At 43.8% G+C, this 27,839-nt stretch overlaps 1 long non-coding RNA gene across 1 annotated transcript; it reads right to left on the bottom strand.

Annotated features, from left to right (window-relative positions):
• Window positions 1-346: 346 nt before the first annotated feature.
• On the bottom strand, window positions 347-26,900 carry LOC117885150. The gene is made up of 4 exons (XR_004647725.1): window positions 26,828-26,900; window positions 26,156-26,291; window positions 5,286-5,359; window positions 347-1,266 (listed from the first exon to the last, which is right to left on the bottom strand). It is a non-coding gene; the product is annotated as an uncharacterized LOC117885150 (long non-coding RNA).
• Window positions 26,901-27,839: the final 939 nt, after the last annotated feature.

Raw genomic sequence — 27,839 nt, 5'->3', positions numbered from 1 at the left:
ATTTGGCCACATTTGATGCACTTTCCAAGAAAAAAAGTTTTACGCCTTCTTTGGCAATGTGAGAGTTCAGAGAATGAGGTGTTTGCACTTCTGGAAAATTTTGCTAACTTTTTTATGGCTTGTAATAGCTCAGAACTGTTTAGTCTAGATACTCCACATTTTATTTTCATCTACTGGTCTTGGTGAGGACTGGAGTCTTTGGGCAGTTTTAGTGGTGAGCTGTTTAGTTATTAAATACAACTGATACAAACATTAAAGATGCTGAAGAGTTAAAAAGGTACAAATGGAACAGATGCTTTGGGAAGCCTGTAGGTGTACATAAAAGTTGATGTGAGAAAATTGCCATGTATAGCAACTGACAGAATGGGAAAGTAGAGAGAACAATAAACATTCTGAATGGAGCACCAGCAATGGCTGTTTCAAACCATTCTTCAGGAAACCAGGAACCATTCATACAAAGACTGGCCCAAACATCTGCCAATTGAGGTCTTTGGTTTTTACTTTTTATTTAAAAAAAAAAATTACCAACATCTAGGGACTCATCACTAAACTACATATCACAGACTACACAAATTTGTTGACAGTCTTTTGTGTTTTTTAGTAGCACCCTATTAACCTTTTTATTTTGTAGTAAATTTAGAAATTAATATTGACTGGTTCTTTGCCAGGCTGCATATAGAGACTGTGTCTTCTGTAAAAGGAAGATGGTTACTTTGGGTTCAGTTCTCATCTTCCGTACATGTGAAAGCATAAACTTTATGGGGACCCATGTAGGGATATTTCTGTTTCCTCCACGGAATCTGTCATTTATAAAGCTATGTGATAAGCAGCAATATTTACAAACTCTCTGTTGAAAGATAGAATCAGGAGTCCATGAGTGGAAAAGATAGTCCAGTGGTTAGGGTACTAGCCTAGGACTCCGGACGTCTGCGTTAAGTCCTTGCTTCACTGCAGGCTTCCTGAGGGACTTTGGACAAGTTAGTCTCTGTGTGCCTTGGTGCCCTTCTGTAAAATGGGGATAAAAGCATTGCCCTGCCTCACAGGGTGTTATACATATTGTGAGATGCTCAGATACTACAGTAATGAGGGATATATTGGTACCTTAAATAGACAGACTCTGAAGCAGCTGTAGTTCTCCAAGTCATGTGGATTCTGAGCTACAGTGGAGCACATAGACAGCCCAGGTAAAGCAGGAAAAACACCTCCCTCTGGGCTGCCTCTTCTGTGTTGTGTCTTTTGAGAGACAGCCTCTGAATCCATTAGTAGCTAGAAGTGCAGAAAAAATGCAAATGTAATGGTTAGTAAAATGCTCCATACAGATAAAAGATCATTCAGGACCATATTCTCCCTGCTCTTGCACAGCTATACAAAGTGAGGATGGAAAGGATAGAGGGGGTGTCTCTTGTGTGCAAGCAGCTGGCTTTTGGCTGCTCCCTACTATTTCAGAACAAGGTGTGGGAAGTGTTAACACTGCCAGCAATGCTTCCTGGCCGAAAACAGGTCTGGGAGGGGGTGAGGTTATGATTGTGGCTGGCAATTCCAGGCAACTGGTGCTACGGTAACTTAAATCTGCTCTTCCAAAATGGAGATATGACCTCCACCATCCTTCATTAGCAGGGATTTAATCCGTGAGTTTGAGCACCAAAAGAGCAGAGCTCTACTAGGTGAGCTGAAGGAGTATTTCCATTAGCTGGTTGCAGTAGTAGGTTTTTATCCACTATTTGGACTAGACACTACATAGGGACACAATCTACTTAGCCACTACTTGCAGGCAAGCTTTCCCCAGCACCTTAGAAACATTTTTCCTCTCTCTGCACTACAGGCAAAACACATCTGATCACTGCGAAGGCACATCTCCGTGCTCTAAGGGGGACTCAGCTCTTAATGACTTTCGTGGTACAAGATCAGGGAAATAAGCACAACAGAACCCTCCACCTTCATAATAAACCACTCTTTTCTGGTGTTAGTAGGCTCTGTGAGACTCAGTTGTTTGGCCATAGAGAGACTTGCACGCACTTCTCCCCATTTTGTTTTGCTTGGATTTGTGCACCTCTTGCATCTTACTCTGAGTGTTGTGGTCAAATGAAGATCTGAACAAAATTCATCCAAAAACTTCTTGGCTTTTAACATCATTTCACCTTTAAACTATGCAAATCCACCAAAACTATTTCTGACTAACATCATCCCACAACCCAGGTAGGCTTTGGTATTTGCAAGCTTTTGAGTGAACTTGACCTGAGTTTCAGAATTGGTTATGAAAGTTTTCTGCACCTCTGTTAAAATCTCTAATTTATTCATCATTACATTCTTGGATATTTTTTCAAGTCTTGTTCCTCTTTTCCCTCTAAAGTGAATTTAGTGTTGGTGCCCAAATAGCTCCATTGGAAGATGGACTGAAACCAAAACATCAGATCAAGGGAAGTTCAAAAACAGATTTGGATGCAAACTTTGTGGTTTGGGCTGATCTCTTATGGAAACTATCTAAAAAGTTCCTTATGTATCCATTGAGCGGGTACCAGAAAGGGAGCAAAAATACTTCCACACACTGTTTTGTCCATGTATCTTATACCTGTTCTGGTAGGAATGCTTTAGCAACAAAGTGGTGCTTCAGTCTTTCCATTGTCATTTTTTCTGAAACTGCTAACAAAGCTGGCATTTACAAAAGTGGTTTCTGTGTTTACATTGGCTGGCAATCAGTTGAGAGATGGTAATTTACTTTACAGTAACCTGCAATGGAGTCAAACTAGGGATCTTGAGGTGAAAGATACCATATTGATTCCTAATCACTTGAACCATCCAGTCTTCCTTGAATATTGATTCTGATCACTAAGTGGTCTATTTTCATTTTGAATTTGTGCATATGTGAGTTTAACTTTAATTAACTTTAGTGGGAATTAAACTTATGTAGCAAGGGAAGGTCTGAATCAGGGACTGCACTCAAGAGCTATGTTCGCATCCAGATCCTAACCTGATCTTCTTTACAAGACATCATGAGTGTAAAATAACCCTGGCCAAACAAATATGGGGGGCAAATGAGAACAGCAAAGCTATGAATGGTTTTGGAGTTTACTTTGAAAATCTAGAAATTAACATGAAACTTGTCTGAAAAGCAATATAAATATTTCAAGACAGAGGTGATACATTTGCTGGCAATCTGGGTACTGGAATCAGGAATCTGACAGCTGAGGTTATGCTGTTGATATAGTGGATGTGTTATGCTTTTGATAGAGTGCTTGAAAAGAGGTTGGTTGACAGGCAGAAAAAGCTGTTATCAAGTGGAAAACAGTGGATACAATGACCAGTGTTTCATTGTCATTACAAGATGGGCAAGGAGTAAAGAAATGGCAAAGATTAGATAATATGAATAACTAGAAAAAACAGAAAAGGAGCAAAAGCAAGGACAAAAGAGATGCTGCTAAACTAAAGTTTGGTCAATAAATGACTATTTCAGAAAATAAGGAAGTGGTGTGGTTCAGATTACTCAGAACCCAGTCCTGCTAGGTACTGAATAAAACTTCATTTTCTTTGTATCTATTTAGATACCCATGGTCCCTTACACTATAGTAGCTGAGCGCCTCACAAACATACATAAATTTATTCTCACAACACCCTTGTGAGGTAGAGAAACATTACTGTACTGTATTAGCGACTTGCTCCAGGTCCCCTGGGAAGTCTGTGGCACAGCCAGGGATGGATTGTGGATCTCAAGAGACCCATCCTCACAGCAACTAGTAAGGGAGTGATGTTGAGAGTTAGGCCTTACCCACACCCAAATTTGCATTGGTTTAAACAAATTGGTTTAAACCTCCACCTCTTCCTCCTTGGGAGGAATAAATGTGGAACACAAGAATGCCATTTTCTGAGGATAATTGCACTTTAAGGGCCTGATTTTGCCCTTAATAGCATAACATGCAAATAGAGGATCAAGTAAAACTTAGGGCAAGCATTTGCTGGAGAAAAGTTTTACAAAATCCAGCAAGCCTCCTATGTTGCCACTGCCAACAGAGAAGTGCAGGGATATGTATGCTGCTGCTGCCCACAGAGATGGTGTCTGATGAGGGGCGGGCATGGCAAAGTGAAAAGAAGTTGTGGTCATCAAGGTAAAGTGTAGCGCAGCATGTGATGTACAGCCGTGTATATACCTAGTATATTAGTAAGTATGAACCCCACAGCACGTGCGGGAGAAGGCTGCTAAGGCATCAGAATTACATTTTCTGTTCATCCTGTCACTTTAGATTCAGTATGATGTGTTTGGGGAGTAAAGAGCAGAGAGAGGCAAATTTAAAGAAGAATTATGTGATTTGAGTGAGGGATGGTGGCATCAGGATCAGTCACAGCGGGCACCCTTTGCAGACCAACATGTTTGGAGGCTCACATCCTATGAAATTATCCCCCTTAACACCCCCATTTTCAGAAGCTGTACGTGTGAAACAATGCCATAAGGTTTCCCATCATGCTTAAGCAGACACAACTATCTGGAGGTAGAGGAGCACTTGGTATGTTTGGGGGGAATGAGTAGCTGAGGGTAGAGGGGTGCTTAGGCAGACTGGCTGCATGGGGGATACTGTGGGGAATCAGGGAGTCCAGGAGACTGAGAGGAGAGGGGACGCAGGAGGAGAAGAAAGCAGCATATAGCAGGGAAGTGGCGGGACTGGAGGAAGCCCCCGACAGGGATAGCGTGAAGCCACTGAGAAAGAAAGCTAGCTGATGGATCAGGAGCAGACGGAAGGCAAGGGCGGGTCACGGAGGAAGATGTGTAAGCCAGGAGAATTTGCTGGAAGATAGGAAGGGGGAAATCCTTGTCTGCTCTCGTCTCGCTAGTTTGGAGGGTAGATTCTCAGCTCTAGGTAGTTTCAGACCCTTGACCAGGCTGTGAGGACTTTGGCTCCATGAGGCAGCAACAGAGAACTCAGCGTGATATGCTCACACTCACTCCTGGTGTGGTAGGAGGAGCTGACCAAGCATGGGCCGAAATCTGCCTCCCTGTGGAGTCTTCCTGGCATATTTTTTGTGACTTCCTCTGTAAGAGACCAGCCCACTGCATCATAGATGAGCTGCTCAGTCACCATAAGCGTGAAAACCTCTGTAGCATATGTGACTGGCTTGCCACAGCTAGCTTGGAATAGCGTGTCCCTTTGTCATTCAATAACCTCCAGGATTGTTATGTCCTCCAGAATGCAGAATGCCTGAAAGGACTGAGAAACCTTCCGTAGTAAACCATGGCACCCTTCAGGCTACAAAGGTCTACAATTTTTAAACATATCGCATATGTAAATTTCACCTACCATTGTGTGTGTACTCTTTTCACTCTGCTTAACTCAGCTGTGTCGACAGAGCTCCTGGGAACTGAAGTGTTCTTCTGAGAATATAATGAAGCTGAATTATGCAAAATATCATATTTTGGCCTTGAGATTCCACGGGCACTTTTCTCTGAGGATGCACTGAACCTTTTTTAAAGTACTGAGACAACAATGTATTACTTGATGTCTGCTTTCAGGCCCTTCTCCCTTTACAGCCTAGCCAGACACCAGCAGGAACCTGGGATTCCGAACTGTCATGGAGCAGTCAAAGAGGAAGTGCTTCCATGAACTTATGGTGGACATCCAGGACAAGCCAACAAACCAGTACAGTACCAAAGGGGAAGGGGTTCATGGCAAGTGGAAAGGCACAGACAGGCTACAGAGAACCAGGAGTGAATTGCAGGAAAACCCTGGCATCATGAACTTTTCCAGTGCAGCCCACTTTGGTGTCCATAGATCAGGCTCTGTGGGTCACAAGGGCCTGTGTAATAATGGAGTAGTACCTTTTGCGGTTCATCTACTCATGTGCTCCTTGAGCAGGGCAAACTGTGTGCACGTGATTCCCATCAGTGGCCCCAGAGAACTTTGGAAACCCCATTCTCTCAAAACCAGCCATTTTGAACACCAAAAAATACAGCATAGATTTCAAGATGACACATCTTGGTAACAATAAACAATACGCTCTGAAAAGCAGCCAACTGTAGTGCAAAAAACCTTGTCCAGTTCAACATTAATAATTAAATCTAGAAATAAAAAAAACAAAAAGAACTTCTTTAGCATACAACCTATACAATAATAAAATAAATTATCAAATGTTACTATCAATTTGCAGTAGACAAAACATGATTCACTTAATGTTTGTAACATGCTGGGTTGGAGAACTGCTAAGTATTTTATTATTAAACATGGTAAACTCACTAACATACATTCTGGCATCATTGAACTTACAGACAGTTTTAGGTTAGGGATCATTTACTTGTCATGCCAGTAAACAAATATTGCTCAAGTCATTTAGGAAATGTTGTTCTCTGTGACTAACATCCACTAGCAAATTACACAGACCTGCTATTTGTTACCACTTAGGTGTTATTATGTCCTGCACCGTTTAGCCTGTCTCCACACTAATCCTTAAGGTGTGTTTGTTTTTTAAACACCTATTTTGAGTTTAATTCAAGTTGGCTGTAGTGCTACACTGGTGACAGCATGGCAGCCGGGAGCGACTGATCGTTACCAAACCTGTGCATGGTAATGTAGTGTACTGTACTACTGCTACTCACATATGCCAACTTGAATTGACTAAAAAAATGTATTGTCACTTCAATTTCTTTATTGTCAAAACGTGGAATGGAGGGGCCATAATGAACCTTCTTTCTGACTTTTGTGTGTCAACAAAATCTTCAAACAAAGGAAGGAAAATCTGTTGTGGACAAGTAAATGCTATGTATAGTTGCTAAATATTGGTGGAAAGTGGTCTTCCCTCTTCTGCCCCTACACCCATCTACAGTTTATTTTCACTATCATGCAATAGTGCAAATAAACTCCTTTTATTTTTTTAAACAGAAAAATCTCTAGAGGTGAAGTCTGGGGAAGCTTGGCTCTGGATCTAAACTTGGCAGCTCAAGGCACATCTACTCTTTTTGTTTGTTTGTTTGTTTGTTTTTAAGAATTTGCTTCTAATGGAGCTCTTGAAATGAGGGGCAAAGTCCAGAGAAAGAGGCTGGAGGACTTAATTAATATTCTCAAGACCTGTCTTGAAGTTTAAATGTTAAATGGGAAGTGTGACATTTCCAGAACCCTTTGTGGGTTCAGTTGTACTTGAATCTGAATCAGAGTTCCTATGTGTTCATCTTGCCTATCAGAATAAAAAGGCCACAGCATGCATGCTGTACGCTTTGTATACACCCTCCATTTGTAAACTGCATGAAGTACACATTCTGCAGGCATGCTGCTGTGTATTTGCGTTTCTGCAAGCAACAGCTGTGAATTATGGATTACAAGCTTGAGAAAGTCTTAACAACAGAATTTCAGTCCTAGAATAATGAATTGTAATGAAATAGCCGGCAACCAGTTGTGAATTTTAAGCAAACTGTAAAATAATCAGCTGCATCTTAAGGAAAGAAGCCCCAAATCAAATATTTTAAGTGCTGTTAAGATTTCTTATCTAGCCCTGTTAGGGAATACACTCTAGATTCAAAATAAAAATCAAATTCTAGGTTGGTAATTCAAGGTCAAGCAAAACTTAATGCTAGGGTTTATTCCAAGAATACCACCAATTAGCTACAATCACCTTATCAAAATGTTGTGATTAACGGAATAGAAGCTGCACTCTGGACAAGTAAGATGAATGCTGACAATTTCCCAGGATGTGGGTTTAGTAAGATATCATTTGTCACACTCAGCAGTGCTATTCCAGAATTATGCCGAGATCAAAACCCTGATTGGAATCTATCAAACCAGTAACTGCAGTTAGCCAAGTGACTGAGCAGTTGTGACAACAAAGCTTGCTGTGGGTACTGTGCTATGAAATGAATATGTAAAGCTGCTGCCAGAGCCCTGGGACAAGAGACTAGCAGCATGGTAAGTGCAAACAACAATAGCACAGGAATAATATAAAAAGTTTAGGAAGTGAAATTAACAGGCCATTGATAGACGTCTATTTCTGAATAAGACACATTCAAGTAACATTTAGGTCTACTGCTTGTGATTTAAACACTCAAAACATATGCAGGGTAGTTTAGATATCTGCTCATCTAATCTCATAGAAGCTCAGTCCAGCTCCCATTGAATTCAAAGGAGCCTTGATATTCACAATTCTCCCATTGTTGGTCTAGCATAGACCTAACAGAAGCACTGGGTTCTTTATTATTACTATTTGCATGCTGGTAATGCTGAGGGGCTGCAGCCAGGAATCAGTGTGTTGGACACTGTACAAACACGTTAAATAGAAACTCCCTGCCCCCAAAAGTTGACATGGTGGTAGGTAAAAACACTTATCCTGGGTCTACACTAGTGATTCTATCATTGCTTTCCCCCATGGAGCTACACTGGTGTTAAACCAACTGGGGGACAACAGCTTGAATTCTCAGTGCGGAAGCAGCCTGGTGTTTTTGTGTCTTATGTCAGTGGAAGTAGGTTCTAACCTACAGTCACCTAAAAAGAACTCTATCCTTCCTAGCATCAAGCCTTGTTCTCCTTATTCAGGCAAGTCGTCCTATTGAAGTCTTCAATGTTATTGAAATCCTGTAATGTTGTTTGTCTCATTGTTGTCTTCTTCATCTTTCCTACATGCTTTTAACTCTTTATCTTCATTCTGTGGGATTTTTGGCTCTTCTGTACCTTTGTTATCATCTAAATATAGTAGCACTTCAGACTCTGTCTCTCTCACTACTGTAACTTTGGCTCCCATTAATTGATCCTGCATGCAGTTATACCTAGCTTGCATTCTAATCAACTTTGGCAGATTATGCTTTCAATTAGTTCTTTAATATTTCTCCATTCTCATTTGCAGTGATGATGATGCATTGTAAGAACCCTTCACGTGTCATTGTGGTTGCATCTTGAAAGAAAAAAAGTCTTGCAAATGGTTTGGATATGAAAAATCTACCTAACTTATCATGTTTTTATCCTCTTCAGCTGGACTAGTGGATATGTTTATGTGTTTTTCCGATTGGAATAATACATCACAAGTTACTTTTCCATCGGGGCAGGGATTTGATAATCCCCCCCACTGGATCCACTCTCTACAGCGTTCTGCACAAATTGTAAATCTCTAGATCTGTCAGATCTCTATCCAACAGTGCTGTGGGCTGATTTGTCCTGGTATAGTTATTTAAACCTTAAAGTGAGTGTTATCAGGGTGAGGAAATTGATGGACCAAACTACTTATCTTCCATCATCCCATTGTTTTCAGGATTTGACCCACTGAACATAAAGAGCTCTGAATAGTGCTAAGTATTATTGGGTCAAATCTTGAGGTGCTTTCTCGCTTGTTTCTCAATGTTTATTCAGACAAACTCCCACTGACACAGAGGACTGAATAAAAACAGAGTAAGGACCTCAGAATTTGGCCCATTCTTAATAATGATTTGAAGTATCTATTACCGTTAATACTCTCTGATATCCTATGCTCTCACCTAATTAAATATCATTCTAATTAACGTTATCTTTTGTGTTAAAGATGGGCAATTTATTGCCTGCCAACCTGTGTATCTGACAGATTATTTGTAAAAAACCTACTTATAGAAACACCTGGTTCATTAAACTTTCACTGGTAGTTATATTGGCTGTCAGTTCTTTACTGTTTGGATTTAACAATAATTAGAATGATTACTGCTGCAGACATTACCACTGTGAAAAGCACATATCCCTAGGGTATCAGTTATGCCTAAAATTATGCTTCATTTTTGTTTAAGACATTACTGAGATGTGTTTTCACATCACATCAGACATATGGTACTGCCATTATATACGCTGGCAAATAGTTCAGAGCAGTGGGGGAATGTATTCATGGTAATAAGGCCAGTATTCATTCACATATAGAATTCTGAATCTTTTTAATTTTTACCCATGCTAGTGTATTTGAGTACAGTATATATATGTTTGAGTTCAGGGCTTGTGAGATCAGCAGGGTTTCTTTTTTGATGTTACCTAAAATAGTTTTTCATGGGGAAGACATAGAAGGTGAAATCCTAGCCCCATTGATATCAATGGCCAAAATAACTTTGTCCCTAGCTTGGTGGAGATGCCTTGGATCAAGTGCTTAATGTCACAGGGATCAACCCTGCAAAGTGCTGAACATTCTGACCTTGATCCAGCAAAACATTTCCGTATGTTTTTAATTTTAAGTGTGTGAACAGTTTTACATGCATAATTGCCTTGATGGTTCCGGACCAGAGTGCTCAGCACCTTGAAGGATCAAGTCCTTAAGTCAGAACCTTTTGGAATAATGAGGAAAAAATTACAGCTGGGACTGGAACTAGGCAGGACTAATTTTTGCAGTGTTGGTTGGTTTTGTTGTGAGGTGGCTACAGTTTGAGTGTGCACAAGCCTAAACTGTGCTTTGTTTACTAACCATCTCTGTTCAAAGCCATATTCTGTTTGGATATTGGGCCAAATCCTGGAGATCTTACTCATTCTATTTAGGCAAAGTCCTCAAGAACTTTAGGGAATGTCTATACTGTAGTTGGGAGGTGTGATTGCAGCACATGTAGACATACCCAAGTTAGTTTTGGCCTAGCTAAATTCTAGTCCCCCAGCCTGTCCAGGACCACGGATACATACTTGAGCAGCTGCAGCCTGTGGTGCCTTGACTTCACCGCTACTGTTACTTGAGATAGCTTTGCTTTAGCTAGATCTAAGCTTAATGAGGCATGTCTACACATGCTGCAATCATACCTCCTGAGTAAGAACTGCAGGATTTGGCCTACTGTACATTAAACAGACGAAGATAATTTATGGTGTGTGTCCACTCTTGTAAAAAAGGAAATAACCTAATTCCTAGGGTGAAATCTTGGCCCCACTGAAGCCAATGGTGAAACACCCATTGACTTCAAGAGGGCAGGATTTCACTTCTAGAGTCCAAAGCTTCCTGACTGCTCAGAAATTGTGACCATGTTGAATCACTGCCTTTTGCATAGTTTCTTGGGACACAGGTTGAGGGATATACAGAAGTGTGAGGACCAGAGCTTCCTACTGAATCATTCTGGCTGTTGAAAAAGAATAAATAATGGGGAGAAGAAGTCAGCTCTTCAAGCTAATGCTAATCTCTGTGTGCATCTAGTATTCAAATAAAAAGAGTTATAACTGAAGTGAAGTCCAGGTTCTAGGGAGGAAAACTAAAATATCGTGTTTGGCTGTTCCTTAGAAGCCCAGGAACCAAATAACTTAATATGTGTTTAAAGTACTTTCCTGATATGATTTCCCCATTTTTCTAACCATAAAGTGCAACCTCAATATAGTAGGAATGTTTTTGGCCCCATTTAGAAATGTATTCATTGAAAAAAAGAGTTCCTTTAAAGAGAGAAATTACTGGAAACAAACAACACATCTTTAAAAATCAAAGTTATTTAAATCAAATGAAGAGTTGCTTTCAGCAGCTTGTCCTTACCCCCAGGTTTGAATAAAAGCAACCCACCTCAGTTTAATGTTCTTTCCAGTTACAAAGTCTCAGCCCTGGCAGTCTTTTCCTCTATTTTACCAAGAACTGCCAGAAACGAAAGACATTTCCCATTTGCTGTCTGAAAACTGCAAACGAGAAATCGTGTGTCACTCAGCTCTCATGTCTGAAGCATAGGCACATTTTATTTTGCACAGTAGAGGAAAATATTGTAATGCCACCTTCATTTCAGACCTATGTATTCAGTACTGCCAATGCCAAAGGCCCACCAAAACCACAAAATTAAAAAACCCAATACTCATGATTTTTAAGCCAATCTTGTTTCTTTTTAATTTGCCTTCTCATATGTGAATCTTTAAGGTACATTTTCAAGCTTTTCTCTGCAAGCATGAGGGATAGAAAGCTGTTTGTTTGTTTGTTTGTTTTAAATAGATCAAAACCGAGTTTCTCATCTAGTTTAGGTGCTGGAACTTTAAGGAAAATGCCAAATATTGCAAAGATCCCAATAAAATTGTAAGAATTGACAATAATATTAACTTCCATTCAAAAAACCCAATTATATTAAAGCCACTTTGCGACCACATTGCAAAGTCAAGTTCTCAAAAGTTAGGAAAAACTAAATTATAATGCGACCTTAATACAAGTGTTGCTACTATTCCACCTGTAACAATTGCAAGAATCAGATTTCATTGGCTACAGAAATATGGCAATCTACACAGAATACTAATCAGAATAATTCTGCTATTATTTTGTCATTAAGAATAACCTCAGTACTTAATAAGAAAAGAGAGCTGTGTTACTTGTGTTCATCAACATCACTCCACTTCATTTTCTATCAGTATTTCTATTACAATCCCCTAATTCCAATGACTTCATAATTCAAGTTTTATACAAAACTTTCACAAAATCCTATACTCTATTTTACATGTAAATTAAAAGAAAGAACACAAAGTAATCAGTGTCATAAAACTAAGGCAATGGAAAAGGGAGATGTTGCACTGGAATATCAAGGTGCAAAGATTAGCCTTCTAAGTGACAGCGTTGCCAGCATACCTCTCCTCGCAGATGCTGTTTCCATTCTACTTGTATCACTTTGACTTTAAGCAGTTTGGAGTAGGGAATCTGTCTATATCTTTTCTGAAATGTGACTTGCACATCTATGGCATGAGATGAATAGTTTTGGTTTGAGTAATTTTGAAATCAACTGACTTGCTTCATTTACGGGTAGCAGCTTCTCAAACAATCTCCTGGCTAAATTTCCAAACATCATCAAGTCAGTGGAAGCTGATTCCTTTTGATCATTCATTTTTGATCATTCACACAATTATGTAAGTGGAGGGGGAGCACATTTTGTAAATCCAAATATGTATTTATTATTAGAGCTGGTCAGATGTCTCCAAATTTTTGATTTTTCAATGAAATTTTTCATCAAAATTTTGAGACATGATTGGAAAAACAGGATGATTTTTGTACAAATATGCTATGAAGGAGTCATCTTGTTTTTTAACCAGCTATGGGACTGGTCAAAATTTTCAGAATTTTGAAATTTCAATGAAAAATTTTCTCAAAATGTTGACAATAAAAGGGAAAAATTTTTGCAAACATATATGTGAAATGTGTTCTCATTTTTTATCAGCTCTAATTATAATATAAAATTTTTCTTATAGCAGCAAATGTTATCTCTGTGTAAAATATAATGTATATATAATGGGCCAAATTCACCTTCTGTAGCTCTGTAGAAATAAACAACAGTTTTGACTATGCATATCTCTTCATGATGATGATGATGATGGCTGGAAAACAACTTTGAGTATGGAGTTTTGAGAAACAAAAAAGTTACTAAGGGTATGTCTACACTACGGGATTAATCCGAATTTAGATAATTCGGATTTGAGATACAGGTTGTATAAAGTCGAAATGAGTGCGGCCACACTAGCACAGTAATTCGGTGGTGTGCGTCCAAGTACCGGGGCTAGCGTCGATTTCTGCACCGTTGCACTGTGGGTAGCAAATCCATAGCTATCCCATAGTTCCCGCAGTCTCCCGCGCCCATTGGGATTGTGGGTTAAGATCCCAGTGCCTGATGGGACAAAAAACATCGTCGCAGGTGGTTCTGGGTACAGTCTCACTTCCTCCCTCCCTCCCTCCCTGCATGAAAGCAACGGACGGCAGACAACCATTTTCGCGCCTTTTTTCTTGGGTGGGTGAACACTGCAGACTCCATACCACGGCAAGCATGGAGCCCGCTGAGGTCAAGACAGCACTCATGAATATTGCAAACACCTCGCGCGTTCTCGTGGAGTTTATGCTCAGCCAGGACCAGAAAAACGAGGAGAGGAGGCAGCGGCGGCGGCAGCATGATGAGGACATGGACACAGACACGGATACAGAATTCAGTGAAACCACAGGCCCCGGTGCTTTGGAGATCATGTTGTTAATGGGGCAGATTCTATCCATGGAACGCCGATTCTGGGCCCGGGAGACAAGCACAGACTGGTGGGACCGCATAGTGTTGCAGGTCTGGGACGATTCCCAGTGGCTGCGGAACTTTCGCATGCGTAAGGGCACTTTCATGGAACTTTGTGACTTGCTGTCCCCTGCCCTGAAACGCCAGAATACCAAGATGAGAGCAGCCCTCACAGTTGAGAAGCGCGTGGCGATAGCCCTGTGGAAACTTGCAACGCCAGACAGCTACCGGTCAATCGGGAATCAATTTGGAGTGGGCAAATCTACTGTGGGGGCTGCTGTGATGCAAGTAGCCAAAGCAATCACTCAGGTGCTGCTACGAAAGTTAGTGACTCTGGGAAATGTGCAGGCTATAGTGGATGGTTTTGCTGCAATGGGATTCCCTAACTGTGGTGGGGCAATAGACGGAACCCATATCCCTATCTTGGCACCGGAGCACCAAGCCACCGAGTACATAAACCGCAAGGGGTACTTTTCAATGGTGCTGCAAGCACTTGTGGATCACAAGGGACGTTTCACCAACATCAACGCGGGCTGGGCGGGAAGGGTTCATGACGCTCGCGTCTTCAGGAACACTACTCTGTTTAAAGGGCTGCAGCAAGGGACTTACTTTCCGGACCAGAAAATAACCGTTGGGGATGTTGAAATGCCCATAGTTATTCTTGGGGACCCAGCCTACCCCTTAATGCCATGGCTTATGAAGCCATACACAGGCAGCCTGGACAGGAGTCAGGAGCTGTTTAACTACAGGCTAAGCAAGTGCAGAATGGTGGTAGAATGTGCATTTGGCCGTTTAAAAGGCCGCTGGCGTTCATTATTGACTCGCTCTGACCTCAGCCAAAGAAATCTCCCCATTGTTATTTCTGCTTGCTGTGTGCTCCACAATCTCTGTGAAAGTAAGGGGGAGACCTTTATGGCGGGGTGGGAGGCTGAGGCAAATCGCCTGGCTGCTGATTACGCGCAGCCAGACACCAGGGCGATTAGAAGATCACACCATGAAGCGCTGTGCATCAGAGAAGCTTTGAAAACCAGTTTCATGGCTGGCCAGGCTACCGTGTGAAATATCTGTTTGTTTCTCCTTCATGAATACCCTCCCCCTTTACTGACTGATTTTCTGTAAGGAACCCACCCTGCCCCTTCCCCCAGCTTTCTTTCAAACCAAATAAGTCACTATCATTTAAAAATCATTTATTCTTTATTAATAGATTAGAAAAAGAGGGAGGGAACCCGGGTGGTATTTGGGAGGAGGATTGCTGGGAAGGAAAAAGCCACAAAGAAAAGGTTAAAAAAATGACAGCCTTTTGCTTGGGCTGTCTACTGGGGTGGAATGGGAAGGTGTATGGAGCCTCCCCCCCCGCGTTCTTACACGTCTGGGTGAGGAGGATACGGAACATGGGGAGGGGGGAGGGTGGAACAGGGGCTGAAGCGGCAGTCTGTTTTCCAGCAGCCGTTCCTGAACCTCCACCAGACGCCGGAGCAGCCCCAGCGTTGCATCCTTCATCCTCTGGTCTTCCTGCCGCCATCTCTCATCTCGATCGTCTCTCCTCTCCTCACGTTGGTCCCTCCTCTCCTCACGTTGGTCCCTCCTGTCCTCACGTTCACTGACTTCTTTCCTATACTTTGAAACTGTTTCCTTCCACTCATTCAGATGAGCTCTGTCACTCCTGCTGGATTGCATAATTTCAGAAAACATGTCCTCCCGCGTCTTCTTCTTACGACGCCTTATCTGTGATAACCTTCGGGATGGAGGAGGGAGGCTTGAGGAATTTGCAGCTGCTGTAGGGAGGGGAAAAAAGAGAGAATTGTTTTAAAAGCTACATTTTGCAGAACAATGCTTATACTCTTTCACGGTGACCAACACTGTTCACATTACATAGCACATGTGATTTCTGTGCAAGGTCGCATTTTGCCTCTTAATGCTGAGTGCCTGTGGCTTTGCTGCTAGAGATCAATCACAGGTCTGGGCAACAGAGGTTCACGTTCCAGCAACAGAATTCGGCTTGCATGCGGCCATGGTAAGCTTCAGCGCCGTCCGTGCTTTCCAACATACCAAGCATAGCTTGTAGAGTGCTGCAGAAGCCTGGCCAATCTCAGCCAGTTGGGGGGGGGGCAGTGTGGTGGTGCTTGTCTGGGCCCCTTCAGGCAAGTAGAGTGCTGCGGTTTTTCTGTTAACATTCAGCAGCACCAGAAAACAAACTAACCCTGCAGGAAGATCCCTGCAGGCACCAAACTACCCACCCCCCCGCCGCCGCCCCCCCCCCCCCCTCCATGAATTCTCTGGGATGATCACGGTACCCTCCCCCCACCGCGTGGCTGGTAACAGGGAAGATCCCTGCTAGCCAAACGCGAAAAACTCAGGGACAATTTCCCATCTGCGCTTGGCTAACTGCAGGGAAGGATTTATTTTCCGCCACAGGCAAACAGCCCAGTAGGAACGGCCACCTCTGTCCCCTTAATTAAGTTCCCGTATTTCAACCAGGTTACCAGGAGTGATATCACTCTCCTGAGGATTACACAACAAGATAAAGAACGGATGTTGCTTGAATGCCAGCAAACACCGGGACCATACGCTGCCAGGCTTTGTCAGGCAATGATACCAGATTACTTGCTGCAAGCATGGCGTGGTCAAGTGTCCTACCATGGAGGAGGGAATAAAGATGCACTGCCCAGAAACCTTCTGGCAAGGCTTTCGGAGTACCTCCAGGAGAGCTTCATTGAGATGTCCCTGGAGGATTTCCGCTCCATCCCCATACACGTTAACAGACTTTTCCAGTAGCTACAGACTTTTCCAGTAGCTGAACTGACCGCGAATGCAAAGTCAGGCAAAGTAATCATTAAAAACCGTTTGCTTTTAAAACAAGTTTTATATTTTAAAAGGTAAACTCACCTGAGGTCCCTTCCATGGGGTCAGAGTCTTGGGTACTGGCTTGGGAGGCTTGGGAGGGTACTTCAGTCGGGGTGATAAAAAGATCCTGGCTGTTGGGGAGAAGGGAGTGCTGTGTGCTCTCTGCAAGCTCATCCTCCTCCTCCTCTACCCCATCAGCAGAATCCTCAGGCGTCGAGACTATCCCCGACCCAGAATCCACGAACACAGGTGGGGTAGTGGTGGCAGCCCCCCCTAGAATTGCATGCAGCTCGGCGTAGTAGCGGCATGTCCGCGGCTCTGACCCGGAGCGACCGTTTGCCTCCTTTGTTTTTTGATAGGCTTGTCTGAGCTCCTTGACCTTCACGCGGCACTGCTCAGAGTCCCTATTGTGGCCTCTCTCCATCATGCCCTTGGAAATTTTTTCAAAAGTTTTTGCATTTCGTCTTTTAGAACGAAGTTCTGCAAGCACTGAATCCTCTCCCCATACAGCGATCAGATCCAGTACCTCCCTCACGGTCCATGCTGGTGCTCTTTTTCGATTATCAGCCTGCATGGTTACCTGTGCTGATGAGGTATCTGTGGTCACCTGTGCTCTCCACGCTGGGCAAACAGGAAATGAAGTTCAAATGTTCGCGGGGCTTTTCCTGTCTACCTGGCCAGTGCATCCGAGTTCGGATTGCTGTCCAGAGCGGTCACAATGATGCACTGTGGGATAGCTCCCGGAGGCCAATACCATCGAATTGCGGCCACACTAACCCTAATTCGAATTGCTAAAATCGATTTTGGCGCTACTCCGCTCGTTGGGGTGGAGTACAGAAATCGATTTAAAGGGCCCTTTACATCGAATTAAATGGCGTCGTTGTGTGGACGGTTACAGGGTTAATTCGAATTAAAGCTGATAAATCCGAATTAAAGTCGTAGTGTAGACCAGGCCTAAGTATTTTCCCACAGAGCTGTATTTCAGAGAGTTACTATTGTGACACAATAGCTTCCATGATAAAACTAATTTTGACTCCCCCCCCATTAACTACTTTTAACTGTTAAGTATTTAGGATAGGAGCCACAAAGGTACTTAGGTGCCTAAACCCCAGAATTAGGCACCCAAGTCTTGAATTTAGGTGCGTAAGTCCCAGTTTTGGCTCCACTGTGATTCACAAACTCCTGCTGAACCCTGTAGGCGCCTAAATTCACTCAGCACCTAAGTTTTCAGCAGTACCGTAACGAGGGTGAGGTGAGTGAGGCAGTTGCCTTTGGCGCAGCAGGTGAGGGGCACAGAAAGTCTCTCCTTCAGCGGCAATTCGGCAGCAAGTCCTTCCCTCTGAGAGGGACTGAGGGACCCGCTGCCGAATTGCCGCCGGTGGTCGGCAAGGGAGAGGGGCGGCACGTCCGGCTCTTTGGCAGAAATTCAGCAGCGGGTCCCTCAGTCCCTCTCGGAGGGAAGGACCTGCCGCCGAAGAACAGCAGCAATTCGGCGGCAGGTCCTTCCCTCCGAGAGGAACCTGCCGCCGAAGAGATGGACCTTGCCTCAGGTGCAAAAATCTCTAGTTACGGCTCTAGTTTTCAGGGTAAAAGTTCCCTCAGCTCCTACATTTCTGCCCTTGAGGATATGCATTGCTGCCTCCATTTAGGCGTCTGGATGCCTTTCTCCACCCCTGGTAGAGAGAGTGGAGTTGAAACTGGGTCTCCCACATCTCAGGTAAATGCTGTAACCACTTGGCTAAAAGTAATAAGGTGGGCACCTCCTCCTCCAACCATTTTTGTGTGGATGGAGACAGGCGCCTAACTTATTCCTGCAGGAAACAGTGTAGGCACCTAAGCTTCCTGACTCCAAGAGAGGGATTCCCATTTGGGGATCGGAAGCAGGGATATATGCATTCCTGCAGCCCAGACATAGTTTCCTATCTTGGTAAGAGGGATGGGGCTTAGCACCCAGAATCTCTGATCAGCAAAGTACTTAAGCACATGCCTAACTTTAAGCAGATGAGTAGTTAAATTAAAATAAATGTTTAGAGTTAGGCATGGGCTTATGGTCTTCCCTGAATTGGGGCCAGGGTGAGGACTGAGGAAAATCTGAGTGAGAACTTGGGGAGTTGGCTAGCTCATCTGCTCATTCCATTATGGGGCCAGCTGCAAAGTTCAGATCCGCATCCAGATCCAAAGTCTGAGGGTCCTGAGACACGAGAGAAAAAGCTTGAGACAAATCCCCAACTACCTACTGTCGGAGAATAACACAGTTCTCACTCTTTTGGTTGGGTACAGCAAAGTCAGATACTTTATTCTCTCAAGCAATCAGGTAAAGGGAGAGAGTACACTAGGACACAGGGTTTCCCCCTCCTAGGCAGGTCTCTCAACAGGTAAACAATTACAGCAAGCATTTATACCCTTTGTTACAGACAATAATAAGCAACAGCTGCATTTTGTTTATACATTGGTCATTCTGATATCTTGTTTTTCTCACTTATGTAGACTCTTAGTCTACATTTCATATTGTCTGCACATTATCTACACAAGGTCGCACAGTTCTTTCCCACTCACCTCACACAATCCTCGCTTCTACAAATCTCGCGTTATTAGGGTTACAATTAGCCCGACTCTTGCTAACAAACTGTCATGCATTGCAATCCCCTTCCTGTCAGTTCTTTCTTTGCTTCCACAATACACAGGATGAATCATCTGCATATCTTCTGCCACTGGAACTAGTTGCAATTCCAGTGAAGAGAAAGGGCTGTGAATGCTAGAAAATGTCTTCAGTGGCCTAGCCTAGATTGCAAACCCCATATTTTGAAGTCTTCAGTGAGCTTCCTTTCCCCATGAGTGATATAGGAAACTGTGATGCTTCCCAGGAATACCCAGGGTTGTGAATCACCTGACCGCCACTTGCCTTTAAAGTGAGGAAGTCTTGTCTGCACCAGTTGTGGATCAACTCCCTGAAACCATCAGCCTTTGGCAAAACAAGCGCTGCCGTCCAGGCCTCGCTCTGTCTGTACAGGTTAGTATAGGCATGCACCAACCCCCAAGTCCTCTGTGCATCCCCCCCAGAACTGTCAGATTTACTGCTCCCAAAGGAAGAGGACACACCAGATTACTAGTTTTAATGCAGGATCACCACTCCACATAACACACAGCCCTTAGATAGATTTATAGTGAAAACAAGAATAAATTCATTATCAAAAAACAGAGGTTCAAATGACAGTAAGAATATCAGAAACAAATGGTTACATATAAAACAAAATCATCACAGGCTTTCTAGAGCAGTGGTTCTCAACCTATTTATCACTGTGGGCCCACAATGTGTTACCTAGGTCTCAGGTTGAGAACCACAGTGACCCCCAAGCTCCCCCACAGATCCCTATGCCCAAGGCCCCGGCCCCTGCCCACAGACCCCTCCCCAGAGTGGGGCCAGGAATGGACCCCAGGCACGGGGCTGTTCGGCAGGGCAGGGCAACTCCAACCCCAGACCCCTCCATGCGGCAGGGAAGCCCCAAACCTGGACCCCGCCACACTGCAAGGCAGGGCAGCCCAGACCCTGCCGTGCCGGCCTGGTGGCAGGGCAGCCTGGCAGCCCCAATCCTGGACCCCACCACGCTGGGCAGAGCAGCCTGGGTTCTGGACACTGCCATGCCAGGTGGTAGGGCAGCCCCCACCCCTGTAGGCCCAGCAGCCTTTAGCACACAGCTGGGCTGCAGCTGTGTGCTAATTGGGCCGCATGCATCTCATGGCCCACAGGTTGAGAACCACTGTTCTAGAGCCTAATCTTAATTCACAAGACATCCCCTGTCTTTTACAGGACAACTTACTCCAAGTCCTTTCCCCCAAAAAGTGTATTGTTTTTACCCAGCTACAGGATAACTTCTGCGGTTTCTGTTTTTTCCTACAGACTTGTAATGTATTCATTAGCATTGGATTCAATATGCAAATAGACTTACATTGTGAGATACACAATAAACAATGATCAACCAGGGAGATAAGTGCCTCCCACCTCCTGTCTGGAGAAGTCTGTCTAGAGGAACGCTACTTCTAAGTGACCCTGTCTTTAACGACAAGGCCTTAAGACATAACTCCTTACACATTTATCTGCACATACTATTCGCAATGATTATGATGACCAGTGTGACACATGCTTTCAGCAGAGATCTTACGTGACTGCTTTTGGGGAACCACTGGGATCCTTGTAACTCTATGTATCCCTGTACCCTCTGCCAGTGGGCATCAAGAGATCCTAGGATCGTGGTCATCGTGAGTTTAATTGTTTCTCCTTCCCTATTACAAAATAGAGGCCCAGTCCTGCAAACAATGTTGGCTTCAGTCCCTAATTCAGGTCAACACTTAAGCATGAGTTTAAAATTAAGCATGTGCTTAAGTCTCATTATTTCAATGGAATTTAAGCATGTGCTTAAGTGTTTTCTTCAATATGGATGCTTTCCTGAATTGGGGATTTAGGACTTGACTCTGCAAGGTGCTGAGTGTACTCTGGCACTAATCCAGCAAACGTGCTTAACTTTAAGCATCTGAATAAATCCCATTGAGGCCTCCCTACCCCCCTACTTCCTCCCACCGAGTTATGGACATGCTTAAGTGCCTTGCAGGATTAGTGCCAGAGTGTTCAGCATCTCAAAGGACAAAACTCTTAAATCCCATAGCACCTAAGGAATCTCAGGATAGTCAACACTATACTCAATAGTGACTGATTGCGATGTGGCTAATGATGATGGTAAACAGAAGAGCCAGTAGTGTTTGAATTCACTAGGAGTACTCAGCATAGCAAACACTGCTCCAGGACTGGCCCTAGGTTGGGTCTTCATTTAACTCATTCTGAGTATCCCTCATTGCAGTGTAGTAGCTACCTCAGAGTTTATGGGGCACACCCCAGCCTTAAAATAAAACCATTTGATACTACTAAACAGAACAGATGTGTCCGACAATGATTGATTCAGTTCTACATATGCTGCAGAAATGAATCATCCATATAAAAAGAAATTAAGAGAATCCACAAACATGAAAAGACTAATAAAAATTGATCACTGACTGCAAGTATACATCACTTCAGTACAAGAAGTAAAGTAATTTAGCATGAACCAATTGGGATATATTTACACCATGACACGGACATGATTGGGACTATTTTATTTAATGCTAGCATTGTAGAAGTATATATTTATACTGCTAACAGGTTAATATTTTGGCATAAAAAAGAGCTGTGCTGTTTTTTGAGGGGGAGGGAGGGAAGTGAGAAACAGATTAACAACCTTTTAAATGCCAGGAAGCTGAAAAGTAGTGCATCTGTTTCACCATTATCCTGTACATAATACTCTCAAAGAAATCCGGGCTAAAAGATTCAGTATCTTAGATTTCATTCCAGTAAATGCCTTTGAGCTACTAATGTAGGTCACATACATTTGGCATCCTGTGCAGGTTTCCAGCTGTCAGCTGAATACAGAAAATGGTGGAATGTGTTCAATTCCACAGTACTTTGGAGAGTGCATTTCACAGTAGAACTATGCGTTGCCAACTTTTAAAGAATGATTCAGACTCTCCCATTCCTAGGCTGTTTATCTGAGCACTTGCTTTCCACTGGCTGGCTGATAAAAAGTAAAGTTTCTTCCTAACCCTTCTAGTTTGTGGATGGCACATATCCTGAAGAAAGTGGGATTCATGTCCTGATTTTTAAAATACTATGTAATGTATCCATTGATGTCCTCATTAGTCATCTAAATATCAAGTCATTTTAAAATCCTACTCTGCTCTTGGCCTTAATACCTTGTGGCCATGAGTTCCACAAGTTATATTTGTGAAAGCATATTTCCTTTTATCAATTTAAATTTGTTGCATTTCAATTGCATCGGATGTTTCCTTGTTCTTGAATTTAGAGTAAGGTAACGAGCAGTGCCTGATTTGCCTTCCTTCAGTTTTCCTTATTTCCACTGAGGGTGGATAAGAGTAAACAGATGAAGCCCTAGTTCTTGCACTCCTTAGACATTAATTTTAGAGCAGTGTGGGTTCTACATGAACACTAATTGGCTGGCTTTCATTTAAGTAGCCTGATAGACACAATGTAGGAATGATTCATGCCTGTGCTAGATTGTGCTAGATATATGGTCACACTGGGCTGGTGTTGATAATATTTCCAGGAAAACAAGGTTTATTTGCAATGTAACTTCTAACATACAATATGTGTTATACCGCCTGTTTGTGGTGATACTGTGGTTGAGGATTTTCAAAGTTTCGTTTACTTTCAAGTGTATCTCTCTCAGCTGCACAGTAACAGTAAATTGGTAGATAAGGAGAGCGCTTCCCATTTGAGTAAAGTTTGTGCAGTCATTCTTCAGAGTTACACATACTTAATCAAAAGATTTTTCTATGATAAAACCCCCCTGAAGAATAGCTTGCTCAGCAAAACTACTTTGCACTTCTATAGAAGCTTTCCTCTGTAGATCTCACTATGAATATTAGGCCTTGCAACGTGGCCATTAGATAGGTATTATCTGTGTTTTACTGATGGAGAAACTGAAGCATGGTAAGGTGAATTGCTCAAGTTCACATAGCAAGCCAGTGGTACAGCCAAGAATAGACCAGGAATCCTGGTCCCATGTTCTAACCACTAAACTACACTTTTTCACAGAAAATGTGGCTGTGTGTTATTTCTTTAGAATTTTAATACTGTTGTAAGCAGGGGAATGGTACTGCTATTGTGGGGAACTTTCCTGGCTTCTGCACTACCCCGGTGAAGTGGGCTAGCGAAAGGATCTGAGTCCTCGCTCCCACTTCCTTTACCCAGAGGCCTCCCTGCCCTTGAGGACTCCCCTTCCACTCTCCTGTCTGGCAGAGTCCTCGTAACCCCCGACAAGGCTGGGCCCAGGATTCCCGGAGGTCTCGACCCCCAACCCTGCTGTGGTCACCCAGGACAGGGGCTAGGGTGTCCCCACTCCGGGATACTCTCTTTGCACAGGGCACCTCCCTGACCCACTGATCATTTCATACAATTTAAAGCAAATACAAGTTGTTTAATTAACAATTAATTTTAAAAAAGAATAAGGAAAAATGGGAAAGGTTAAAGGAAAACACATCACCCCACTCCGTGGCAGGGAACACCACAAACAGTGTCTCTGGAACATCAGGGCAGGTCACAGTCTGTTCCTTGTAGGTCCCAGGTTCCTTCTCAGGCCCTGGCTGTGCTGCAGAGATGCTGCGGGTTGGACACTTGCTCTGACAGTGGCCACACGCTCTCAGGCTCTAGGTGGCAGGACCCTTTTTCCCAGCATCGCCCCCGCCCTGTCAGGCTTATGATCCCCCTCCAAGTCTGGCCTGCAGAGCCTCTTGGCTGAGGTGTCTCCTTGTGCTGGGCCTGCTGCCCAGGGTCCCCCTCCTCTTCCCGGCTGCTCACCGCACCCAGCTCCGGACTGCTCCAGCCCCAGCTCCAGCTCCAGCTCTGCTGCTGCTGCTCTGCCTCCAGCTCCCTGGGCTGCTTCTCTGGCCTCTCTGGCTCTGGTTGCTGCAGCTCTCCTCCCAGGACAGGTCGGCTCTGCAGGCTGCTTCTGTGACGCTGCTCCCAGCTCTGACCTGCTTCCTGGCTGCTTGTCTGGCCCCTCTGGCTCTGGTTGCTACAGCTCTGCTCCCAGGGCAGGTCTGCTCTCTCTGGGCTGTGCTCTGGCTTTGGGGCTGCAGCTCTGCTTCCAGCAGCTTAGCTCGGGCCCCTGCTCTCTCCTTAGCTCGGCCCCACTCTGTCTGACCCAGGCAATTCCAACTCACACACGGAGGACGGGACCCCCCCTGGCCTCCTGACTCTCTGATTAGCCTGCCCGCCCTGTCAATCAGGCTGATCTGGAGCATTGGCCTCTCCCCATTGTTCCTGGGGACTGTCAGTCTCAGGCTCCTGATTTCCCATCGACCCTTCCCCTTTTAGTGCTGGGAGCTAGCCAACCCCCCCCCCCACTGAGTGTTAGTAAGGGGGCAACAGTCCCCTTACACTGTATTGAACATGCAGATTAATGATAAAGAAGCATTTTAGAAGAAATGAGTGTTGAAGAGGGATTTGAAGGAAAGAACCCAGGGACTTGGGCCCAGATTGATTTCAATGGGATTTAGGTGCCTAAATGCCTTTGAGGAGTTGATCCTTTGTGCTTAAGGAGGAGACATTTCCAAGCACAGGGGGCAACGTGAGTGAAGATATGAACTAGATCGAAGGAGGCAGACAGAAGGAGCAGTAAGGAAAGAGCAGTTTGGAGGAGCATCGCAAGTAGATGGGAGAATAAGTAACATGTAGCAGGCTGTCCAATATCAGAGATTTCGGTTACAAATAACCAACAGCCCATCGAAATCATCTGAGGTTTCTAGTTATCTGCGGAGTCTCAGAAAATATTTTCTTTTCTGTAAATTGTTCCTTTCAGAAAAAAAAATGAAGTAATATAACTACACAAAGGATGGGATTTACCAAAGGGTAAATTAGAAGTGCATTGGTAGGCTTGGTCCAGTTCCAGGGGGTGTGCTTCCACAACACAATTGGCCCCTTTGTTGGCATCCTCCACAGAGGCTGAGAAGTGAATGACCTGCTCATCTCACCTTTTGAGATGGGGTCATTCCCAAGCAGGACGAAGACAGATTAGCCAGGCAGAGTGGTGAACTTTGCACAGCCCCTATCCAGGGTATGTCAATCCTGGGGCTAATTAGAGGGCTTCATTTTCCAGCGCTGTCAACCTTGTACCTTTAATGAGTGCTGAATCCACCTTCAAAGGTTTTCAAAACTTGATTTAAAAACACAATTGGGAGATTTGTTCTGCTCACTGTTTACTTTCAAAGTCAACATTGTGTAAAATACCAGGCCTTGGGCCAGCTGTTGGATTCTTTCTTCCTACTAGTCTGGGATGGAAAACCCCAGTGATCCCTCCAAGGACAGGGGACTTCCAGTTCCTCAGCACTGTCTGTACCGTACATGCAACACTATACTTGGTGCTTTAAATCCAGGTGGGAATGGAGGTGGTTGAGCCACACCCCACTCGTCACTGTTGTAAAAAGGGGAAGTTGTAGGGTGCAGTCCTGGAACAGTCTCCCTTGTGGCATGGCACTGCAATCCCCCTGCCTCACTTTCCCTCCTGGCTGAGATTCCCCAATAAAATAACGCACAACCACGAGTTTTTAAAAATAACATTCCCCCTCTTGGGGGCCTAATTTATTCAGGCCTCTTAACATACAGCTGCTTTAACCCACTCATGCACAACCTTTTCCTGCAAAGAGACGTTTGTGTCCCAGTTCTCCTTTGCTGAAGAGCTTTGAGTCCCAATTCCCTCTTAGCCAGGCAGCTCTGCCGTCCCACCCTGTCCCCTGGCCCTCTCAGGAGAGTTCTTCCCACCCCGCCTGCCCCCACATCCTTTCCTAGTCCTCATAAATGATCCTAACTGCAGCACTGATCTTTACCTGATGAGCATCTTGAGTCATCTGGCTGAGACAAGCTGGAAATGGGGGCCAAGTGTCCGCTGATCCATCCCTGGATCATCTATCCTTAGGGGGCCGTGCCTTGGCACTGGGATGGCTGGCCTGGGCCCCACTGCTCCTAAAGGGGACAGACAAGTCACCCTATTAGTTGAAAAAATGAGAAAAAGTTGGAGCAAATATAGCTATAGTGGGTGCTGTCCTGTACCACCACTGTATTGTAGGACTCTCAAAAGGGCTCCCTCCCTCACCATCCTCATGTAGATATTTCACCTTGCTTTAGATTTCTCCATTTTTTTCTGTTAGGAAATCAAAGGCCCAACCTGACAAACCCTGCATGCACATTGAAATAGCAGCCAAAAGCCTAATCGGGGATCAGAGACCCATTGTACTAGGTGCTGTAAAAAATAGAGTAAAAAGAGTCCCTAGTCCTCCGCTCTGACAGTCTAGCTTTATGATAAACAGCCTGATAGACTGTCCAGCACACAAGCTTTTCAGTATTCCTGACATGCCAGTCCTCAGTTGTGCCTGGGAAAGAACTGAGTCAGAAATAAAGTCTACACCAGTGAAAGCAGAAGCCTTTCCTCCAGATTGACTGTTCTGCTCTCAAATATTCAAGATTTGATCAACCAGTGTAGCAAAGGGCTCCCTACCCACCTTAAATGTTGGTAACCCAAACAGGATGGCAATCCATTGTTTCTCATGCCTATTGCAGGTCTCTCTCTTAGGCCTTGAACATTTGTTTGTACTTGAATAGTTAATATTTAATTCCTGTTGCTCTGATTTCTCTCTGTTATTTTTGGCTCTTTATTCCTCTTATTTTCTGGAAGCCTTTTCACTGTCCTGTAGAGCTTCGGGACTTCCAGACTTTAGTGTACACAACTTCATTCAAGATTTAAAATTCAGGGGAGAGACAGTCTAGACACTCCTTATTTGTGAAGTGTAAGTGTGCTCATTTTTTCCACGACATTTGATGAACGGGACGCGAGCAAGTGAATTAGCCATGTTTTTACACAGTGATTCCCCATTAATCAAGATTAGCAATTCATGAGTTCAGGATAAGCCTGTTTTTGTTCAAGCTGATCTTTCACCTTCCTGTTTAGAAGTTGAATTAAAGAAAAATTACTTGCATTATGCCACTTGTGACAGTGTGAGAGCTGATTAGCTTGTAGAGTACTGATTAGTTTGAAGCAATCCTAGTAGAAAACTATGAATTATAATAGGATATGCAGATACACCTGTAGTGATATCTTATGGCATGGAACCAAATGAACATTTTTTTTTTAATTCAAATTACAGACTTTCTTAATTGTAACTTGTAATAGACTGGGTACATGGCAGTATCTGAATGATTATGCAAATCTCTCCTCACATCCAAACAACTCACATAATAGAAATCATAGAAACATAGGATTGGAAGGGACCTCAAGAAGTCATCTAGGCCTGATCTACACTACAAACTTAGGTCAACATAAGCTGTGTTAAGTCAATCTAATAATGTGTCTCTACACTACCAAGTCCTTTCCGCCGATCTAAGTGGCCTGTAAAGTCAACTTCTGTACGCCACCTCCGCAAGAGGCATAGCGCTTGATTCAACATCCACGGGTCAACATGGGGATAGAGTAAGACACTGCGTTGTGTAATTCAAATGTATTGGCCTCCAGGAAGT

This window comes from Trachemys scripta, chromosome 11, assembly GCF_013100865.1.
Source record: "Trachemys scripta elegans isolate TJP31775 chromosome 11, CAS_Tse_1.0, whole genome shotgun sequence".
Lineage (NCBI taxonomy): Eukaryota > Metazoa > Chordata > Testudines > Emydidae > Trachemys > Trachemys scripta.
Note: the sequence above shows the minus strand (reverse complement) of the source record. Positions and strands in the feature narration are given on the sequence as shown.